The sequence below is a fragment of the Gadus chalcogrammus genome, chromosome 1 (assembly GCF_026213295.1).
Source record: "Gadus chalcogrammus isolate NIFS_2021 chromosome 1, NIFS_Gcha_1.0, whole genome shotgun sequence".
Taxonomy (NCBI): Eukaryota; Metazoa; Chordata; class Actinopteri; order Gadiformes; family Gadidae; genus Gadus; species Gadus chalcogrammus.
The window spans coordinates 10,806,012-10,811,011 of NC_079412.1; positions in this window are offsets into that span (position 1 = coordinate 10,806,012).

Consider the following 5,000-nt stretch of genomic DNA (forward strand, 5'->3'; position numbering starts at 1 on the left):
GGAGGACGGGGAGAGAGCCAAAGAGCGGGAGGCCGTCTGGGAGGACTGGCGGCGCAGGAGAGCCGGTGGGGGGGTGCCTGTGGTGCGGTCGGAGGAGCGACTGCCCGGCCCGGGGCCCCCCCTGGCCCGGAGGAGGCCCTTCACCTTCCTCACCTCCATGCAGAGTCTGAACGCCCGCCAGAACGGGCCGGACGGTGCGGACAGTGAGGGGTGGGACTCAGACTCTGGAGCCAGCCAATCAGACGGCAGTGTGTCAGCGGCCAGCGTCTCTGGTCTCTCCCTGGCCTCCAGGACCGGGCTGCTCCCCGGCCCCTGGCTCAACCCCAGCCGGGTGAGACTGGCTCAGATGATGGAGGACAACTGAGAGAGAGAAAGGGAGAGGGAGAGAGAGGGAGAGAGAGAGAGGAGAGAGAGAGAGCGAGAGAGAGAGAGCGAGAGAGAGAGAGAGAGAGAGAGAGAGAGAGAGAGAGAGAGAGAGAGAGAGAGAGAGACCGTAGAGCTCTGCTTTGTTTTTCCAGTTTAACAACTCAACTTTTTTCCTCTTTGTCACTTTTGATATCGACAATAATATATCTATATATATATAAAACTATTCTTTGTGCCTTTTTCCAGCTGACCTATGGCTGATTACTATGTAAATAATACTTCTCAATGTTGTTGAATTTGTAAATAGTTATTGGGAAAACCCAGTAAAGTAAAATCTATACAAAAGTATTTTTTTGAAACACTTTTTATTTATCTGAAATAATGCTGCTGTCTTTATGACACATCCACAGTGTACGTCCTCTGTTAACATTTACCCTAGCATTCAGAGGGCAGCTCAAAGCCTCCACATCCTTGTTTTATCCCCTTTTTCATCTCCCAGTGGTAAGCTCCTGTGTGTCTCTCTGTGGTGTTTTGGCTGCTGTAACAGGTCAGGTTTTATCTCATTACTCCCCCCTACTGAACAGAGTCTCCACTGACGCGCTCAGCCTCTATCACATGTTAGTACAAAGTCACAGCGTAACGTAATGCAATGGTTCCTAACTATCAGACAACCTCGTCTATCATTCAGATACGGGTCGGAAAGAGGTGGTTATTCTGGTAGGATTGTGTTTTTTGTTGTCGCTATCCTTACATGTACACCTACATATAATCATATAATATTGTCCTATTTATTTTTTATTTATGATTGGGGGCGTTGCGTTAGTGTGTGTGTGTGCGTGTGTGTGTGTGTGTGTGTGTGTGTGTGTGTGTGTGTGTGTGTGTGTGTGTGTGTGTGTGTGTGTGTGTGTGTGTGTGTGTTCTTACAGATGTTTTTTTATCTAGGAAACAGGTGTGAAAACTATATTCTGTAAATTTTGTACAAAATAAATGACTTATGTAAATGCTATACATGTTGAAGCACCGTTATGATTTGCATAGCATAATCAACTATACTATTATACGCCTACCTATAACAGAGACCATACTCTATGATATTATTAAGTGTGAGGACATTTGAATTAAAATAGATTTTAAAACTTAAATTGTGCAATCACAGCTTAAATAATACTATATCTTGTCAACCTGTTTTTAAGATGAATATTTTCTATCACTAGGCCTACTGCTTGGGCGTGACTTCATATGGTATGTGTTCTACTTATCTACTTCACACGTCAGCAACAGATGCCAAAAGGATGCATTCAGCATGCACAGTTCCAGTACTGTTAATAAATGTGTATTTTAGCTCAGAGTAAGTTCTAGATTCTAGGAAGTGCTGTGCCCATAGTGCCACGTACAGTTGCCTTGGTAACATAAACCACATTATTGTTACTAGATCTTTCTTACTGTGTGAAAGCCCTGGCTCTGAGGTCTCTGGTGGTGTGTGGGCCGTTTGCTTCATTTCAGTTAAAGCCTACCCATGCTAAGGTTTCTTTCCACGAAATCCATGAAGAATGAACTACACTGTTAACCCTTTGAAAAACACGATATTTCAATAATATCGGACGACAAAATAAACACCACAGGATAGGCCGTGTTAAGCTAAACAGGTGTCTAATCTATTTAGGTCAATACTGTGATGTTATTTTTATATTAAAGTATTTTTTTTTGAAGTACTCAGGTTTTATGATATTTTATCTGGATAAGCCATTCTATCGAATCACAGTACGGAAGGATTATTACCGGCAGCATCAGCCATATAGTATGCATACTATTACACATACTGTTCTTAACTCATATTAACTGCATTTGTTTATCATGCCAACCCCTGAAAGACAAGAAGACGAATGACCAGCTGTGAGTGAACTCCGTTGGTTTGATTTGACCACGGTGAACACCGAGTTTTGAAATGATTTGTTTGTTGTGTAGGCCTACTGCCCATTCTTGTTCCCTTATTGCACACATATGGTACCAATAACTCATTTCCCCATCAATGGCTATTTAACTGTAGCATGTTCTACACTATACTTATTTTATACTGTTTGGTATATGTTCTTTTTTATGTTTTCATTTCATAGCAGAGATACACGGCTATAATGTGTTAACGTCTTATATACGGCAAATAAACTGTTAAACCTGTTTGAACGCACATTTTTTGTCAGGTGCTGAATGTTCCCAGATACTTCATGCGCTCAGCAGACAGTAGAGGGCAGCACATGTTTACATTTCGAAGACAGAATCAAACAAACGCACATCAGAAGCGCCCAGCTCAACTCTTGTTGCTCCAATTCTTGTGTGTTGGTGTTTGTGAGTGGGTGGGTGGGTGGATGAAAGCCTGCAGGCTTCATACGTGTGTAAATATAATGCTGGCGATTTGCGCATTGCACACAGTTGGGGCCTTGAGGATAAGCGAGGGGGTCAAAAATTGGTCGTCGCTAGAAATAGCAAATAATTAAAAAAGACGAAAACTGTCAGATAACCGGAGTGGACGTAGAGAAAGAGATTGTCAGAGTATAACGACAAGCAATAGTTGATAGCGTTGCTTGCGGTCAGATAGGAGCACGTAAAAAAAAATGTCACTAATAATAACCTCGTTAAGGCCCCTCTCATTCCACCCTGGCACATTCAATAACTAAATAGTTGTCTTGAGTTCTTATGGAGTTGGAAGCTGTTGACGCTTTAGCGACTAATGGTGATCGAAACACGGCTATTAGTAGCCCGTAGTGATCAACTACAATTTGCTCCGACACCAATGAAAACGTTTTGCGTGGATGATGCAAAACGGAGCGAACGTTTAACAGAGCAGATTGTGATGGGCGTGAAATGATCTATGTTAAGCATTTTGCAGCATACCAGGCCACTGTTGCCTACATGCGCTCAGTAGCAGCGCTCTCGACAGGAGCGCTCCGGAGAAAAGCGCGCGCATCGACGCTCTCTGCAGCTTCATCACCACACACCGAATGGATTCTCTCGGTTTCACTCTGTTCTCTCAGTTTATCTGCGCCATCTCGTTGGACACAACCATTTGATCGCAAGGGATTACGAATTTCTGTTCTAAACTTCTGGAAAGGGACACGTTGACACGTCGATCTATCAGACGTTAGTTTAGCTTTTAACAACCCCATCATCGACGTTTATAAACTCAATGTGTTGTGGACGCTCGGTGAAGAGTACATAAGATTAAATTGGAGGAGGGGTCGGACTTTTCCTGCACCGACCAAAGTTGTGTCTCAAGATTTCGTGGTGGATGCGTGACTTTCAGGTATTACTCCATCGTTCCGTCTCCATTGGCAACCCCTCAAAGATGGAGATGAACTGAGACGAGGAGAACTCGATGTGGTTTGGACGGAAGGAGTCGGACCTCAACCATGATTTTATGTAGTATTTCGTCACCCTTACTTTTTGTTTTATAAAAGCCCATCAAGCCATGGGGTGAAAGTGGCGATGGTGGACTGCAGGGACAGTCAACGTGGGTGGATGGGCTACAGCATCTTCTGTGTTATGTAATGTTGAACGATGCCTAGATCAGACCGATAAACACCTGTCTCCCCTTCCCTTCTCCGCCGTCCTGGATTGCGAATCGTTTTGTGTTCGTTTAGCCAAAAATACTGATCAATGTTTACTTTGAGTATGTCGAAAGTACAATTTTAAAGACAACCTAGTCACAAGTTGAAACGCAGCGCTATACATAGAAATGTATTTTTAAAAAGTCATTGCTGAAAAGTATAAGTGTGGAAGTGATTGCTTTGTCACCAGTTGCTTTAGTCATCATCTGCCGAGTATAGCTATTTTTTACTCTTTGATTGATGACCAATCAGCCATTGTTCCATTTTCTTTTCTTCCTTTGATGAATCACCGTGAAACAAGATGTCTCAAACTCTCGTCCACTATTCCGATTTGTCACGGTCTTCAATGATGTTCACAATGACTCGTAAAACTCGACTTGCAAACGTGACCGCCAGTCATTTCTTAAGCTCCTCTTTGAGATTTCAACGATGCTCTTGGCATTGCAACATTCCAGATACTGAACAGCAATAATCAGCCGATACATTGCAGTGACATTAAGGGACATTATGTAATCGCTCCAAATCTCTCTTCATCTTTATTTGTGTGACTTTGTGTCTCTGAACTTCAGAAGCCCATAGTTTCCTCCCGTGCCCCCATCCATCCGTCCCTCCCCCCCCTACTCACCGGGGCTGGTGGGGGGGGTGGATTGGGCCCTCACGGGTCAGAACCTCCTCGCCCCCCGGGCCATCCCCTCAACGACATGGAGGCCAGTCCCGAGAGCCCCAACCGGGCGGTGGAGTACCTCCTGGAGCTCAACAACATCATCGAGAACCAGGCCAAGCTCCTGGAGACCCAGCGCCGCCGCATAGAGGAGCTGGAGGGCCAGCTGGACCGGGTCACCCAGGAGAACCAGGACCTGCGTCTGGAGCGCAAGCCCACCGCCCCGCCCCGGACCCCCGCCGCGCCCGACGCCCCCGAGCAGAACCACAAGCCGGCCGACAAGCCCCTGACCCTGCCCCTGCACCCGGGCGCCAAGGGCGGCGGCGGTGGCGGCGGCGGCGGCGGCGGCGGCGCTAGCACGCCGGGAATCC